Source organism: Puma concolor, chromosome E2 (genome assembly GCF_028749965.1).
Source record: "Puma concolor isolate L17-30 chromosome E2, mPumCon1.1.hap2, whole genome shotgun sequence".
Classification (NCBI taxonomy): domain Eukaryota; kingdom Metazoa; phylum Chordata; class Mammalia; order Carnivora; family Felidae; genus Puma; species Puma concolor.
In genome coordinates, this window is record NC_141681.1 from 61,025,123 (window position 1) to 61,043,691 (window position 18,569).

Sequence of the window (18,569 nt, forward strand, 5' to 3'; positions counted from 1 at the left end):
AGTGCAAAGCTTGTAAGAAATCCGATCAGGTCTTTTTCAGACAGGACTTTCTTCCAGCAATTCCCAGCTCAGCAAATGGGCCACCATCCATCCAGTTTCCAAGCCACAGAGCCAGAAACATCTCTGACTACTCCTCACACCTCTTGTACCAGAAAATTTATGGGCTCCACCTTCAAATACACCTCCTTCCGTCTGGCCTCCTCCCCTCTGCTTCTCTCTAAGCACCCCCTTTTTCTTCATCCCCAGCTTTTCTCATCCTTCGTCAACTCTTTGTTTTTAATACTTTGTATTTTATTCTTTCCAGTTTTGTTGAGATATGTAAAAAATCCTAAGACCACCAAAAAACTGTTAGAACAGATTAACAAAGTCAGTAAAGTTGTGGGATATAAAATCAATATACAAAAGTCAGTGGCATTTCTGTACACTAACGATGAATTATCTGAAGAAGAAAGAAAATAATCCCATTTGTGATAGCATCAAAACCAATAAAATACTTAGAAATACATTTAACAAGGCAAGTGAAAGTTCTCTACACTGAAAACCATAGACATAAACCATAGAAGACACAAATGAATGGAGAAATATCCCACATTCATGGATCGGAAGAATTAATATTGTTAAAATGTCCGTATGACCCAAAACAATCTACAGAGTCAATGCAATTCCTTTGCCAACTCTTGGCCTCCTCAACAAGGCTTGTCCTGACTTCCCTGTTCAAAAATGCAGCACCTTCTCCCTTCCACTGATGAGGCCCCTTCCTTGACTTAACTCAGGCTTCCTGACTGGGTTCCCCAGCCTTCTGCTCTGTCCTTGGCCTGAGTCAATTTGGCAAAACTTCCCTGTCATTGGTCTGATCACTTTCAGACTTGTATCACCCTGGCCTACCTTCAGCAAGAATCCTATTAGGTCAGTTTAGTAAGGAATTAACCTATTTCTTCATAATTTTTCACCCATCCCTGGCTGTAAATCTCCACTTTTCCTTGTTATAGTCAGAGTTGATCCTGATCTCTCTCCCCTACTGTAGTAGCCCATTGTGTAGTAGCCCCTACTTTGAAAGCCCATTGTAGTAGCTCTCTTGAATAAAATCTTCTTTACCATCTTTGGGGTGCCTGGGTGGCTCAGTCGGTTGAGAGTCCCAACTCTTGATTTCGGCTCAGGTCATGATCTCATGGTTCATGAGATTGAGCCCCCACATCAGGCCCCATGCGCTGACAGCAGGGAGCCTGCTTGGGATTCTCTCTCTCGCTGTCTTTTCCAAAATAAACAAATAAACTTAAAAAAATATATATCCTATAAAAAATCTTTACCGTCTTTAACAAGTGTCATGAAGGGTGGAGGTGTTAGCTGTGCTGGTAATCATGTTGAAGTATATAAATGTATCAAATCCACACATCATACACCTTATACAATGTTATACGTCAATTATATCTCAATAAAACTGGAAAAAAGCGCCCTGAATAATTTTTCCTTTAACGCTGCCTAGCATTCTCTACCATCTTTAACAGGCTCACATATCACTTGCTAGAACACGGTATAATTTCCTGAATGATTCCATTTATCTTTTTTGGCTGTCTTCTCCTGTTAGTCCTAAATCCTGTTAGAACAAGGATTTTCAGGGGCGCCTGGGTGGCGCAGTCGGTTAAGCGTCCGACTTCAGCCAGGTCACGATCTCGCGGTCCGTGAGTTCGAGCCCCGCGTCAGGCTCTGGGCTGATGGCTCGGAGCCTGGAGCCTGTTTCCGATTCTGTCTCCCTGTCTCTCTGCCCCTCCCCCGTTCATGCTCTGTCTCTCTCTGTCCCAAAAATAAATAAACGTTGAAAAAAAAAATTAAAAAAAAAAAAAAAAAGAACAAGGATTTTCGACTTGAGGCAGTGTTCTGCCTGCGGGATATTTGACAATGTCTGGAGACATTTTTGGTTGTCCGAACTTGGGGGTGGGGGATGCTGCTGGCATCTAGTGGTGGAGACCAGGGGCGCTGCTGAACACCCTACAAAGCACAGAGCGGACCCCTACAACGAAGATCATCCAGCCCAGAATGTCAGTCCCTCCAGGTTGAGAAAAGCCACGCTAGAATGTGAGTTCCATGAGGGCAGAAATTTCAGTGTGTTTTGTTCGCTGAGTTAGACCAGCGCAAGGAGAACGTTTTCCATTAGTGAATCACCTCCTTAGTGGTCTCCCTGCCTCTATGTAGCCTCCCTCCAGCCCAGTCTTCAACATCAGCCGGGATGCCCGGGTACAGAGCTGACCAACGGCATGGCAGAAATCCCCCGGTAGTTCAAGTCCAGGTGGCTTGGCAACAGGAACCTGGCCCCTTTTGTGACCCGGGGAATGGAGGGGTAGCCCGGGCTCACGTTTCCAGGAGAGATTTGTTCCTGCCCATTTCCGGTGTTCTCCCCAAATGTGCCTTCTGGAGGCCCTAATCCTCCTTCGGTAGGGGAGTTTAGGGGAAGGAAAGGAGTAGAAATGACCCCACACTGCTCCCGAACCTGTCCTGGCTGATCTGGCCTTCGTTCCCTGGAAGGAAGTGATGTTTTTACTCAGGAGTAAAATCTTGGCAGGTCATTAGCCTACACATCTCTTGCGAAGGGAAATGCCTATCATAGTTGTAAGGCAGAAGCATGGATATCAGTGCACCTGTCCCCCTGACCACAGTCCCCGTATACCACAAGCCACAAAGTCCTGTCCATTATGCCTCAAAACACCTTCTTCAGACAAGATCTCTCCACTTCCTTTGCGGGGCCCTCTGGCCCATTCCACCCTCATCTTTCTCCTGGATTACGTCATCAGCCTCCTGATGGTATCCCTGCTTCCATTCCTGCCCACCCTCCGATTGATTCCCCACACAAGTAACATTTTACCACTCCCTTACTTCAAACCGACCAACACCCCCCACTCCAATTGCTATTAGAAAAAAAAAAGAAGAAGAAGAAGAAGAAGCTCCATTATCTCCATTATTAAAAACCATTAGGCTTTGAGGCAGAAGAGGTTCTTTAATTTCCACTTAGGAGGGTTTAGGGGAACAATAAACCCTCCATAGTACGAGGTGAAGAGAGGCAATTGGACTCACCTTAAAGCTGTGTTTGTACATTTTTCCAACTATGATACAGTATAACTCACTGTGAGTTATAAACAGATGATGGCTAAGAATATTGTGGGTGTGTATGTTTAGGTACCTACAGAGCTGGGTTTCCCAACATGAGTGCCTCTGACACTGACGTCTGATTATTCTTTGGTGTGTGTGGCAGTGGGGAGGCCAGCAGCATCCCTGGCCTCCGCTTGTTAAGTGCCAGGAGCACTGCCCTTTAAATGCCAGGAGCACTGGCCACCCCCAGTTGTGTGGCCAAACTCTTCCCCAGACGTTGCCAGATGTCCGCCCAGGGGCGGGGGGGGGGGGGGGGGTGGTGGGGAGCTCAAGGTGTTTGGTGAGAACAGGGGCATATGTTCCTGAAAAAGGAAAAAGTGGGAAGCACAAAGTGGACACAATGCGTAATGTCAACTCCACAAAGTCAGGGGCTCAATTTTTGTCTGTTTTGTAAGCCGTGGTATCCCTAGCACCTGAAACAGTGCTTTGCACAAGTAGGCCCTCTGGTAAAAATTGCCGAATGAATAGTATCCTCACAATTTCATTACAAGTGGTTTTACGAATATATTTTCACTGGGAAGGTAATGTGTGAAAATATTCCAAAATGTTTCCAAGACTCATCTCTGGTTACTCTTGTGGGTAGTTTTAATTTTTTTCCATGTATGTATATATGTACATATGTGTGCATGCAATTTCCAAAGTAGTTGCAGTGGGCACATATTCCGTTTAGCATGGGAAGAATAGAACAATCTTCTGTAAAAGACACAAGAGATAGGCCAGCCTGGACAACATATTCCTTTCAAAGCCAGAACAACTGTGGCGGATTAAGTCCAGGCTCTGTTCTTCCTGCCCCTAGCCCTGTCCGCCCCCACAGCTGTCATTTGATCCAAGGACACATCTGCAGGCTCAGCAAATGGGGTAACACGTGGCTGGCCCTCCCTTGAGGAGATCCCTGCCCAGCAACTGCTAACCATCCCTATGTAAATGTGGTCCCATTTTTAGGGAAGGGTCACGGGTCAGCCATGTGGCTATACGCAAGGCGGGAACTGGGGAGCCCGGATCTTGTACATTAAGTTGTGCCCAACTGTCCACGCCCATGTCTTTCAAACCATTCCTCTTCTCCCCCGTCTCCGTGACCACACATTAACTCCAAGTCACTTTGGACTTGAGTGGCATCTGATGCGCTTTGCTTACAGTCAGAAGAGTCTTCACTGGAGAAAAATCTGTTAACATCGCCCTCCTTGCTGAAAAGCAGTCAGCAGCCCTTGGGATGAAGACCACCCCCCTCAGCATTTATTGGACGTTCCAGTAGAGCCAGGCTCTGCCCATAAATCCTGTTTCTTTTGCGGTCCCTCCACTACAGTGGTCTCACTTCTCTGAACCCCCGTGGAATGGCATCCTGACAGGTCCTACTTTAAATGAGGTAACTTCTATGGAGTTCTTGGTGGATGCTGGATGCACAGTGCCAGCGTAGGAGGATTCTTCCTAAGACCTTTTTCTAGGCATGGTTCGGTATCTCCCAAGACCCTTGTGAGTGCCAGACATTTTGCTGGGGCAAGAGTAATGTGAGAAACAGGCTGGGTCTCTACCCACCCATTCTACTTCTGGCTATAGACCCAAAAGGATTAAAAGTAGTGTCTCAGACATTTGCACACCAATGTTCTCAGCAATATCACTCACAAAATCAAGAGTCAGAAGCAACCCAAGTGTCCGTTGATGAATGGATGGAGAAACAAAATGTAGTCTGTCCGTACAAATGGAATACTCTCCAGCCTTCCAAAGGAGGGAAATTCTAGCAGGTGCTACAACGTGAATGGACCCAGAGGACATCACGCTGAGAGAAATAAGCCAGTCACAAAAAAGACAAATACTGCATGAGCCCACTTTTAGGAGATACCTGGAGGAGTCACATTCATAGAGACAGAAAGTAGGATGGCAGGCACCAGGGGCTGGGGCAGGGGGAAATGGGGAGTTGTTTTTTAACGGGGCCACAGTTTCAGTTTCGCAGGATGAAGAGTTTGGGCATGGGTAGTGGGGACAGCTACCCAACAATGTGAAAGTACTTAACACTATTGAACTGTACACTTAAAAATTATTAAGACGGTAAAATTTTACACCACGTGCATTTCACCACAATTACAAAAAAAAAAAAAAAAAAAGAAGGCAGACCGGGTTTCCACTCCCCACATTTGTCACACTGCCCTTCTTGGAGGCCACTCTTGAGGGCCAGACTGGGAGCTGTGGAGCTCTTAGCCTGAAACCCCTTCCTTCCCATTGCCTGTCCTTCCCGGTTCTGTCTCCACTTTTCAGGACCCTTCTTCTGGGAGACTTTCCCTGAACCCGCCCCGAATAAGAGAAGTCCCAGTGGCAGGCTGGTGCTGGCCTGCAAGGGGCTCACAAAAGCTGTGGCAGGCTGGTGCTGGCCTGCACGGGCTCAGAAGAGCCCCTGGGGCTCGTCTCTTTCCAGCCGCATCTTCAGTGACGCGACCTTGTTAGCCTGAAATCAGCCACGGTGGGAGGATTTACACGGTGGGCATTGGCGAGTGCTGCAAGCCATGCTTTTGTTCCCCCGAGGAGCCTGCTTCACCTGCCCTGCTCCGTGCAAGGGGACATTGTCTGGTTAAAGGGTTTATCCTGGCCATGCCCACTATAGCTACAGTCTCTGGGAACTGACAACACAGTTAAGAACAATGGAAGTGATGGTTGTAGCCGTTACTACAGATTGCAATGTCCCTATGGCCTCTCGCCCTTATAAGACCCTTACGCCAGCCCAGAGGCTTTGGCTTAAGTGTTGTCTCTTCAGAGGGGTCTTTTCCCCCAAACTCCAGCTGGAATAATAGTCCCTTATGCCCTCCAAAAATGTGTGTCACCTCCTATGTGGCCCCAGCCCCACAATTAATACCCATTCTTGGATGTGGATAACTGAGGTCTTCTCCAGGTTATTTATAGAGTGATACACAAACCAGCTACAAGATCCCTCCTCACCCTTCTGAAGCCTCTCCTATGTAGAAATTCCCAAGGAACCAGCAGGTTACCCTGTTTTATTATCTCCATTTTTAAAATTGGGGTAAAACACACAGAACATAAAGTTTACCATCTTAAACATTTTTCAGTGTACAACCCAGTGGTGTATTCAACACTGTTGTGAGACACAAGTCTCTGGAACTTTTTTATCGTGCAAATCTGAAATTCTGTACCAATGAAACAACAACTCCCCATTGCCCCCTTCCCTCAGCTCCTGGTAAACAGTGTTCTTCTCTTAGTTCTATTAATGTGAATGCCCTAGGAACCTCACAGAAGTGGAATCATACAATATTTGTCTTTTTGTGACAGGGTCTTTTTCAGTTAACATCATATCCTGGAGGTTCGTTTATGTTATAGCAGGTGGCAGGATTTCCTTCTCTTTTAAGGGTGCATAATACTCCATTGTATGGATGGACCACATTTTGTTTCTTCACATCCGTGTGGCTTCAGCCTCTTGGCCCCTGTGAAAAACGTTGCAGAGAACATGGGTGTGCAAATATCTCTTTGAGACCCAGCTGTCAATTTTTTTGGGTGTATGCCCAGGAATGGGATTGCTGGATCATAGGGTCCTTCTCTTTTTCTTTCTCGGAGGGACCTCCCTACTGTTTTCCATTGCAGTCCCACCATTTTGGAATGCCACCAACAGTGTACACGTGTTCCAATTCCTCCACATCGTTGATCCAATTCCTCCACACTGGTTTCTTTTTTTTTTTCTGTTGTGTTCTTTTCCTTTTTTTTTTTTTTTTTTTGTAATCACCATCCTAATGGGTGTGAGAGGACATCTCATTGTGGGTTTGGTTTGCATTCTCTGATGATCAGTCATGTTGAGCACCTATTTAAGTACTTGTTGGCCATTCGTATAATCATCCTCAGAGAAGCATCTGAAGTCTTTTGCTCCTTTATTGTTGAATTTAGAAGCTCTTTGCATATGCTTTGAATATTAACCCCTTGTTGGCTCTACCATTTGCAAATATTGCCTCCCATTCCATATGCCCTTTCATGTTGTTGATGGTTTACTTTGCTGAGCGCAAGTTTTCAAGTTTGTTGCCTGCTTTTGCCTTCGTCGCCTGTGTTTTTGGTGTCACATCCAAGAAACCATTGCCCGTTGCCATTAATTTTAAAAGTTTTCTTGACCTTGTCAGAGCCCCCATTCCCTGGTCCGCCCCCCCCCCCCCCCAGGAGAAAAGGAACAAATCTTCATGAGCTCCGGTGACTCCCCAGAACTTAGCACAGTGCCTGGGACATGGGTATGTAAGATACTTGTTGCATGAGCCCCATTGTTGGGTGTCTGATAGAATTGTATTTATAGTTTACACCAGACTGTCCCAGGCAGGGTCTCTGAATTCCTGTAGTCGGCACTAGGGAGGGAGAACAGGGACTTCCAGAGGGGAACCACCTGTCACTGACCTGTACTATGGCGTCTGAAGGATAGACTATGGCTCCTGGGGCCCCAGAGGGCTCTGTACCAGGCCTGGGAATTGGGAGCCTTCTTGCTCTTTGATTTGTAGGGTGCATGGGGTGAGACCCTTCTGCCCCTCTCTACCTGCTCCCCTCCTCTGCTCTGCAGGATTCTGGGGCCAAAAAGGGGGATATAGGAAGTTCCGGGTTTTGCCTGAATCCTTCTCACTGCTGCTAGAGACAGGCTTTACTGGGTCACCTGTCCCGAACGTGGATGAGAGCAGAGGCAGGGTCTCTGTCTACCCCATTCCTGGATATGAAAACATTTACAAGTGGGTCTGTGCTTACCTGCTTCCTGACACACATTAATAGAGTCGAGGCCTCCTCCATTCCTGGTATGAAAACAGTAACTATCTTTCCCTTTATAGTTGGATTGCATCCCTGAGATCCCGCCTGTGTACAGATCCTGTACAGGATCAGGGACAGTGTACAGGACAGGGGGCTTGCCTGAGGTTGCAAGACCAATGGATTGGGGGAACAAGCTTTCTTCCGGGCCACCGTAGCAAGGGCCTCCAGCCCCAGCTGGGGGGATTAAGGAAAGGAGGCTCCTGGCGTCCCTCAGTCTGGTGTGGCAGCCTGGGAGTGTCCCAGGAGAGAATGAGTGGGCCAGAGGGCTGGAGGCTCCAGATCAATCCAAGACCTGAAGGTCATTAGAGCTGTGGCCTTCAAATGAAGTTACTTGTAACCCTGGAGGCACGCAACGCCCCCAAGGCAGGGAAGAAAAACAGAAGAAAGGCCGATTGTTTAAGAGAAGCAATTTCCCAGAGAGGCGCCAGTGATGAGAGGCACTCTCCAGATGAATAGCATACCTCTCCCCTGCCCCCCAGTCTCACCGAGGCCCATTGTCTTGGGCTAAGAAAACCCTTGGGACCCCAAACCAGGAGACAATTAGAAAGACTGCTTAGAGCAGGAGGGAGTAAAGGGGCCAGATCTGCTCTGACAAATCAAGGTTAAGGCACTAAGTGAAAGGAATATACTGGAAATAATGCTGTGCTTTCTGTCTTCCAGGACACTTACCCAGACTTGTGGGAGAAAGGCTTTCACTAGCTTTCACCGACAGATGATTGTATATTGTATCTCCATCTTCGATAGTCAATAAATACCCAGTTCACTCTTAATCATTTCTCTGCCAGCATATTCCTCCCAATCCTTATTTCACTGGGTAAACTGGTGCAGGGCCCGTGTTGTGGATGTAGATGGATGATCTACAACACAGTTATTATATATTATTAGTATTTATTGTTTTACACTTATATGTGAGATTGTATTCATACACGGTTATGTATGAGATTGCCATATATAATATCATGATACATATTTCATTGTATGTTATAAGATTAGTATAGTATAATCATAATAATCTACAACAAGTGAGGGACAGGGGCACCTGGCTGGCTCAATGGGAAGAGCATGTGCACTTGATCTCAGGGTCATAAATTTGAGCCCCAAGTTGGGCATAGAGATTACTAAAACAAATAAATACATTTTAAAAAATAAGGCAGGGGACATACTCCTTTTGTAAGCTGCCACCTTCCAGCTTACTCAACTCAAGCTTTCTTCTTGAGTTGCTTTGAATACGGTCTCATTGTGAGCAATAAGTAATATTCATCCAAGATAAGCAGGTGAGCTGAGCTGTGTTACAGTGGGTGCTCACAGTAAGCTTTTGGTTGGATACTTTCAGAGATTGGTTCTTTGGTTTTTTTTTTTTTGTTGTTGTCGTTGTTTGTGTTTCATTTTTCATGTAGGGAAACTGAATCAGGAAAGGGAGAGGTAGTTTGTCCAAGAGCTAGTACACAGCAGAGCCAGGATTTGAACCGCGTGGTTTGGGAGGAGCAAGTTGCACTGATAGAAGCCCACTGTTCAGGACGTGGCTATTTGGTGCTCACGTGGTGCCACGACCTTCTTCTCACGTACTGTGCGAATCACAGGGGGCCTACCATCTTCTTCCAACGCTGCCTTCACACCTGCATCTGGGCCCCGGTGTCTCCCCTCACTTGTTCTTCTGCGGGGACTGCTGCGCTCCTCCCTGAGGCCACCCTCCCCGCCTTGGATCCCATTCCCCTCTCTGGTCAAGGGCATCCCTCCTCACAGGCATCCTCCCCCCACATCCACATGGCTTTCTCTCCTCACTTCCTTCCCATCAGGCCTCTGCTTCTCACCTACACTGTCCCACGGAAAGGCCACTGCACTGACAGCTCTCAGAAGTACTTGACAACTTATCCTCTCCTTAACCAAGTCAGGATGCACCACTGACCCAGCTTCACTGGACCTCCGTGGCGATGCTCTCCTCCAACCTTCTTCCTACCTCCGTGACTGTGCTATAGTGGCCCAGCCTCCACGGTAGCCCCCAGTAATCCTCACCTTCTGGTATTCATTCCCTTGTGCCCTTATTTGGGTGATATGCCCATCCCTGAACTAATCACTGAGGCCAAAAGGACCTACCGCACTGTGGGCCAGACCTGGGTCCTTGACCGCTCCTGGAGTCAGCAGGGTGGGGATCGGCCCCACCTGAACCATATGACAAGAGAGCAAGAGAAGAGCTAGTCTCAGAAGAGGTGGAGTGAGTGCTTGGCCGGCAAAGACAGCATATGGGGTGGGATGCATAGTAGCTATGATGAGAACAGTGAGGCATGCATGTGTGTTCAGATAGTGAAACACACCCGCCGGCCTCATTCAGATCCACTTTCGTGTTTTCCGTCTACACTCACACATTTCTAGTGGAGTAGCAAATATTTCTGCTTACTTCTTTCTGTGCAATGTTCAGCAAGTGGGTCTATTCATAGTTCATGCTTATTTGGGGCTGCCGAAACGCGAAACACAGTTTGTGTGCTTTGTATAGATTTTCTTACTTTATCCTCTACAATCCTATGAGGTCATACTTTTTTTTTTAATCATCACTGCTGCTTCCCACATGAAAATATGGAGGTACAGAGAGGTTAAATGACTTGTTTACAGACACATTGAAAATAATTAATGGAGTTGAGGCCATATAGCGTTCCTTAACCACCGTATATTGTGTTGCATCTCTGGAATTCAATTTGTTTCTGTTTTTTTTTTTTTTTTTTTCTTCACATTTTATTTATTTATTTTGAGAGCGAGAAAGAGAGAGAACATATGGGAGGTGCAGAGAGAGAGGGAGAGAGAGAATCCCAAGCAGGCTTTACACTGTCAGCTTGGAGCCTTACACAGGACTGGATCTCCGAAACAGCTCAAACTAGTTTAGGCCAAGGGGGAATTTCTTGGCTTCTGTAACCAAATCCCAGAGCGGGGAAGGAGTGTAGCTGTCCCCAGGGTGGTGGAATGCAGCCAGCAGCTGTCTCTTCTACCACTTGAATCTGCACGTTGGCATCAGACTGTCACGCACATCTTCCCCATGAGGTCAGAACGGTGCTATTCCTAGGTTACCCGTCTGCAAGGATGAGTCTTCCTCGCCTTGTCCTTAGACGGCTCTGAACTGGCCTGAGGTGTGCCACACACCCACCTGGTGCCCAGGGCACAGAGAATGACGTTATAGTAGGTCACCTTTGGTGGCAATATGGGTAGAGGAGAAACAGCCCCCAAAATAAGGGGTAGGGTTAATATCCCCAAAGAAACAAGGAGGAGCCAGATCTCATTTGTGGGGTCTCGGGATCTCCTTCCTGGAAGCAATAACCTTTGAGGCCTCAAAGCTGAGCAGGCGATGATTGAAAAGAGGAGCAGGGGAGGGGCGAGCACAGGGTTGAGTGGACATATGCAGAAGTCTGGGGATGAGAGGGTTGAGGAAACCCAAAGTGGTTTTTTGCAGCTAGTGTGTAGAGGTGTTAGTTGTTGGGGAAGGCAGGGTGTATGTAGGTGCAGAGGAAACCGCAGGGAGTCTTGTGGAGCTTGAACTTGATCTCAAAGGTAGTGGTACACTTTGGATGGACGTAAGGTGGCGCTTATCCGATACTCACACTCTTTAACCAACAAAACCCCCTTCTCCTTTTGGATAACCCCCCTTCCACCCCCCTCAATGTATGGGACTCCTGGGATCTGTACCTGGTTAATAGAAACCACTGTAATTTGCTCCGGGATGGACATGTGACTCCATCTGGGCCAATGAGGGACAGCACTCAAAGCTTTGTGGGAAAAGCCTAGGGATGGAGAGGGATGGATCCCTGATCAAGATTTTTAAGAATCCGGGTCAATTTACGCCTGAAGCCAACCACCCCTGGGCTTTTCAGTTACTCAATTCAGTACACAACTTTTATTTCTGTTTGTTTGGTTTTGCTTTAGCAATTAGTATTTCTGTCTCTTGTCACTGAAGACGCGTCACTAAGCGCAAGGGGGAGTTAGGTTGGTGTTTTGGAAGGATGCCCCTTTTGAGATTGGATGTTGGAATGGAGAGAGCCAACGTGGAGGCAAGAAAGCAGAGGAGACATAACGGTGGAGTGGACTAGAGACTTGGGACACGTGTCTGTGTGAAGGGTGGTAAATGGAGACAGAAGCATGGAGGATACGAGAGGTGGAAGGCACATTTATAAGGTAGACGTCACAAGACATGGCAGCTCTTTGAATGTGGGGGATGGAGAAGGGGGGAGACTCAGGGATGACTTTAATGTTTTTAAACTGAGTGGGGACAAGGGCTTAAGATGGGGGTTTTATCTGTCACACACATTTCCTATCTAAGTGGCAGAAAAATAAACTCAAGTTGGTTTAAACAAAGTGAGTGGGAATGTCTTGTCTCCCTATCTGTAAAGTTCAGAGTGCTTCAGGTACGGCTGGATCTAGCATTTCAAGTGATGTCATTAAGATGAGATCTTCATTTCTCAGTCTCTGGGACCTGCTTTCCTCTGATCGGGCTTCATTCTGCCATAGGCTCTCCCCTCAAGATGGTAAAGATGCTACCAACAGGTCCAGGCGTGGGTGCCGCTTGCCATTGCAGCAGTGGAGACGGAGTGCCTCTCTCCCAGTAATTCTACTGAAGTTCCAGGCCCATCCGTGAGTCAATCCCTGAGATGCTGGTTGCACAGACCTGAGACATGTGTCCATTCCTAGATCAGAAGTGATGTCATTCCCACTCACCGCAAAGGGCTGAGAGTAGGGGAGGCCTGGCCCCTCAAATGAAATAGGAAGCATGATGACCAAAATAAAGGGGAGTGCTTGTTGGGCGAGCAAACCAACAGGCACCCGATTCGATGAGTACGAGATAATTCAGTGAGTAACCCAGTGTCGGGGTGGGGTGGAATTGGGGATCTACAGAATGCATGGGGGGCAGTGGGGTAGCATCTTCAGGGAGCTCATTGAAGGTCTGGGGTTGAGCATCTGGGGTTGAGGGTCTGGGGTTGAGCGTCTGGGGTTGAGGGCAGGTTTGGAAGCTTGGATTTAGCTGCATTTGAGATGGAGCAATTGGGAATGCCTCTTTGAGGAGATGGTATTTCATGTGAGCCCCTGCGGTATGGGAAGCAGCCCGCCCTGATCTGATCGGAGGGTGGCTTGGAGGCGGGAATTACCTTGGTGTGATCAAAGACCCAGATGAAGACCAACAAGGCCAGAGCCTGGGGAGCGGCGGGAGCCGGGAGGCAGAACCTCGCGGGCCTTGTAAATGCCTTCTTGAACACTCTGCTGGAAACCATAGCAAAGATGTAGACAGAGTGAGTAGAGTGTGGTGTCACTGACCTATGAGGGTCTGCGGGAGGAGGGCAGACCATTCGTAAGGACGCTAAAAAGAAAAGAAGGAGGGAACAGAGGCAGGGCATTTCCGTGTCACCTTCCTACTCTGGTAGGATGTTCAACACAGCCCAGCCAAGACCGGTCACCCTCAGTTTACTGACTAGAGACCTGTGCCCAGAGCTGTTAGTGGCCTGCATCCCAGAGCCACAAAGCTCTGGGGCTCAGTGAGTGTCTGAGCCAGGACGTGACTGAATAGGAAGACCCTCTTCCAGATGCTGAGTCCCGGGAGTGCCAGGTGGGTTATGGACCTCATGGGTTCTGGAAGCCTGTCTTCAACTTGGGTCTTGCTAAGTCCGTTCTGCAAAGAACAAAACCAAAGAGCCTGGAAATCTGACCACCTGGCTGAGCTGACCTGGGCCCAGAAGGCCCCTCAGCTCGAGCTCTGAAAAGAAGGGGTTAAACCTTCCGGCCCATTTGTCCTTGGAACCTCAGCTTGCATCCCACCCTGGAATTTTCCTCTGAGCTACAAAGCCAGGCCAGCTGCCAAGCCATATATACATTGCAGGGTAGCCAGGCAACGCGGCGCTCTTTCTGGGAAGGCTCACAATGTGGTCACTGTTTTGTAGACGCCAGGTTCCAGATGGAAGAAAGACTTTAATCCCCAGCTTCAAGGCTGTTTGGCACACTTCACTCCTGAGATCCCGCGCGGGCCAGTTTTCACTCTGACTCTCCAGCGTGGCCATTTTGTCACATTCTGTTTCTGATGTTTTAGATTTTAATCCTTTGCAAGTTGGGTTTGCGTAGAGAGGGGAGATGGAGACAAGACCGGAGGGAAGTTTAGACACAGAGAGAGGCAGGACCTCCATGTCATGGTGAAGGCATGAGAGCAAAGTGGTAAATAGATGAATGGCAGAAGAAAGAGAAAAGGCCAGGAAAGTTAGCAGGAGAGCCTCAACTTCTTGATCAGTTAGGGAACACACATCAAAAAAACACAGTGCCAGACTTCCAGACAAATCCAAAAATTAAAATATCGTTAAAGGCCGGGCTCTCATACACAGTGAGTGAGTGTTTTAAAGGCATGACCTCCTGAAGGGGGATTTGGTCGGACTTACCAACATTTTGAATCTGGGGTGCCCTGCTGGCTCCATTGGAAGAGCGTGTGATGCTTGATCTCGGGGTTGAGTTCGAGCCCCATGTTGGATGTGGAGGTTGCTTAAAAATAAAATCTTTAGGGGCGCCTGGGTGGCGCAGTCGGTTAAGCGTCCGACTTCAGCCAGGTCACGATCTCGCGGTCCGGGAGTTCGAGCCCCGCGTCGGGCTCTGGGCTGATGGCTCAGAGCCTGGAGCCTGTTTCCGATTCTGTGTCTCCCTCTCTCTCTGCCCCTCTCCCGTTCATGCTCTGTCTCTCTCTGTCCCAAAAATAAATAAACGTTGAAAAAAAAAATTAAAAAAAAAAAAATCTTTAAAAAAAAATTTTTTTTTGAATATGCATAACCCCTGACACAGAAAACTTATTTCCAGTAATTAGTCCTACAGGACTCACAGGAGCACACAAGGTAGTTGGCAACTGCTACTCTTGTGTGTCTGTCCATATAGGAACGACCAAACAAATTGTGTTACCTCCCCGCTGTGAAGTCGTGAGCGGCTGTCTGACAGTTTAATGCAGAGCTGTATGCATTTGGGCACAGAAGGTGGTCTGGGACACACTGTTGAATCAAAAAGAGAAAAATAGGGGCACCCGGGTGGCTCAGTCAGTTGAGCGTCTGACTTCGGCTCGGGTCATGATCTCACGGTTTGTGAGTTGGAGCCCCACGTTGGGCTCTGTGCTGACAGCTCAGAGCCTAGAGCCTGCTTCGGATTCTGTGTCTCCCTCTCTCTGTCCCTCCCCTGCTTGTGCATATTGGTAAACAATATGTAGAGTCTGAATTTGATCCTGTTTTTAAAATGTGTGTATGTGTATATTTATCTGTATTTACTCATTTTGGTACACACAAAGAAAATTTCTGAAAGGAAAAAAATATTAGTGGTTGGCATTGTGGGATAAAAAGTTGTACAGGATAGACTGTCAGTTCAAAAAACAAGAAAAGTAAAGTGGCCGTACAACGTATAGAATATGATTTCTTTCCTATAAAATAGAAACTACTTGTGTATGTGTACACATGTACACACACATGCATGCATATATCCTCTTTTGTGCAAAAAATTTCAAGAAGGAAAAAAGCAAGAAAATTGTGATTGGCTCTGTGGAATGCCAGGGAAGGTGTGGGGTATTTCCATAGTTTTCTCTCCACATTTCTGTGGGGTTTGATGTTTCTCAAAGATTTTGTGTTATTTTTTTAATTTAAAAAAATCTTTAGGGGCACCTGGGTGGCTTAGTCAGCTGAATGTCCAACTCTTGATTTCAGCTCAGGTTGTGATCTCCCAGTTTGTGAATTCGAGCCCCACGTTGGGCTCTGTGCTGACAGCACAGAGCCTGCCTGGGATTCTCTCTCCCTCTCTCCCAGATTCATACTCTCTGTCTCTCGTAGCATATAAGTAAACATTTTTTTAAAGTTAAAGAAAATCTTTAAAAATACTTTTAATAAACTATCACAATCATACCACCATAATGAGTATTTTTAAGCATTTTCTGTATGAATCTTTCTCACACACCTATGTCACACACAGATACATATATACATGGATATTATATATTTATTTACATAAGACTATACATGGGTGTAACGTTTGATAGATGAGAGATGGATGGTATATATAGGGATATTATATATTTATTTACTTAAGATATATACACAAGTGTAATGTTTGAGAGGTGAATGAGTGGACAGAGATGGGTGCTAATATTTTTGAAGGCTCATTATGTACCAGCGCCATCTTGAATACCCAACAGGATAATGGGTTGGCAGTAACTGGAGGTTCAGGAAGGCTTTGGGGGGCTGCTGGCTGTCAGTTATGCAAAAGCCATGGGCAGGTGGAGCCCTGGCAATCAACAGGATCGGCTGGGAGCCGTGGCGATAGGAAGACATAGATGGATCTGAGAGAAATTCAGAAACTCAGTTCTGGAAAGGATGAGATGAAAAGGGGCAGGAGAGGAGGCACTTCTGACCGGAAGCAAGGGGGCTTGGCTGCTTGCTGGGTGAGGGAGGAAGGGACCAGGGATGATCCTGCAGTTGAAGGGAGGGTGATAGAGGCGCTGAGGGGCAGCTCTGGGTCGGGGTGAAGGGGGGCATGGCTGCTGTTGGCTTGGAGCTTGCTGGATGCGAGGACCACCAGGCTCAGAACTGAGAGAGACACAGTACGGCCGTTCCTCAAAAAGTCAAATGTAGAATTACCAAGTGACCCACGTGTTTCTCTTTTGGTGTGTGTGTGTGTGTCCAAAGCAGTAGGAAGCGAATGCAGAGAGAAGTGTGTGCACCCACGTGTGCAGCAGTGTTATTTGCCATCAGCAAAATGTGGAAGCGGCCTGAGCATCTGTGGACGGGCCAAGGATAAGCAGCGTGTGGGATGTGCGTACAGTGGACGTTACCCAGCCCTGAAAAGGTTCGGCCCACGTGTTACAACGCAGACGGACCTTGCGGACGTGACTCTCAGTACGGTAGGCCAGCCACACGAGACTTAACGCTGTATGTTTGCGTTTATCGGAGAGGTTCAGAGTACCCAAATACATAGAGACAGAAAGAGGGATGGTGGGCTCCAGGGCCTGGGGAGGGAAGAATGGGCCGCCATCGTTTAATGGGCACAGGGCCTCAGTTTTGTAAGACGTCCTGGAGGCAGAGGGTGTTGATGGTTGCACAACAGCATGAATGTGTTTAGTACCCCTGAGCTGCACACTTAAAAACAGTTGAGATGGTAAGTTTTGTGCTATCTGTATTTTGCCACCGTTAAAATGAAATAAAAAAGGAGTTGAGGAAAGAGGTCTGGCCATGGGGGAGCTTGGGGGCAGCCGTGAACATTGGCATACGAGTCTTTGTATGGACACAGGTTTCCTCCCCTCTCGGGCCAATCCCTGAGTTTCACTTGGGCAGAATGGCTGCCTGCTGTGGTGTGTGTATGTTTTGTCCTTCTTTCATGGCTCATGGGACCCTGGTGTCCTGGGGTGGCAATGTAGCAAATCGTTGCATAGTGTTAACGTGTCCCCAGTAGCGCGTGCGTTTCGACTGGGCGTCCCGTATCTTTGTTTGCCGAGTCTGGTGGTCCTGTCCTTCTCTTATTTCTTGGAGGTCTCTGCCTGCATGCCATCTCCCTAGAAAGCTCCCCGCTAGCCTGCCCCTAGTGCATGCTCTAGCACCTTCCCTGGCTCCATTTGCTTCACACTGCCCTTCATGGCCTCATTCTGTGCCTCTGTCCCTTTGCTCGTTCTCTGTTTCCCCCACTACGCCATCACAAGCATGAAGTCAGGGATTTTTGACTGCTCATTCACTGTTTTATCTTCATTGCTTAGAACCATGCCTGGCACGTAGGAGACATTCGCATGGTATGTTGAATAAACCTAAAAAGCCCAGCTTCCCGTTGCTACATCAAAGGCCACAGCCCTGCTGATAGTTTTAAACTAAGAACAAGTCAAGACTGCCAAGATCATGTGCACACACGTGTACCCAGGCAGCTGCGTCCAAGGACATGATTAACTGCTAAGCCCCTCTGGATCGAGGCATCGCCTGGTCAGCACATTCTCTTCCCGGTAAAGCGGCTGGAAGCCCGATGATGTTGAAGAATCCTCACCACACCCCGTGTGAAGCTAGTCCCCCAGTCGTTCCAGTTTACAGATGGAGGATTTGAAGCACAGAGCTGTTAAGGACAGGTCAAGGTTGGGCGTGAGGCTGGCTTTGTTTTGTGGAGCGAATGGTAACCAGGACCCAAAATAGGGATTAAGAGAAGTCCGTCTGTGGTGGAGGGCTGGAGGCGGCAGCCTGAGAGAAAGGGATCTGAGGCCCATCAGTCCGTGGTATTTGGGGCTGGGGTTGAGGAGAGACATCTGCACATGCTGGTGGTGGCTGGGTTGTGGCCTGAGTCGAGTTACCTTGGAAGGAAGGTAGGGGAGGAAGGCAGACCAGGACCCTCTACATCCTTTTGCTGGAAGCAGTATCGGTTCAGGACGATCTCACCTGTGCCTGTGAGATAAACCTACCACACCAACCTAAGAGAGTGAGGGCTTTATTCTTCTTCCATAACTGAAGATGGACTGTTAGGGCCCAATGGCTTCATCCGAGACCCAGGCCCGTTTTCCTTTTCTTCCTCACCTTTCATAGCATAAGGTCGTCTTCCTTATGGTCACGGATGGCTGCTGCACTTCCAAGTATCATGTCTACGTTCCAGGCAGGAAGCAGCGGGGAGAGGCCAGATGCCTCCTCCTCCTCCTCCAGAAATTTTGCTTTTTA

The 18,569-nt window shown here is 47.8% G+C and overlaps 1 long non-coding RNA gene across 2 annotated transcripts in view; it reads left to right on the plus strand.

Annotated features, from left to right (window-relative positions):
• The window catches only part of LOC147573884 (uncharacterized), a 169,810-nt gene that overhangs the window by 28,328 nt on the left and 122,913 nt on the right, over window positions 1-18,569 (plus strand). Inside the window, exon 2 of one of the 2 annotated variants that reach the window (XR_015245102.1) lies at window positions 12,400-12,723. This is a non-coding gene — a long non-coding RNA (uncharacterized LOC147573884). Of the gene's footprint in view, window positions 1-12,399; window positions 12,724-18,569 lie in introns of those variants that run through there. The other variant, XR_015245103.1, reaches the window with a different exon arrangement.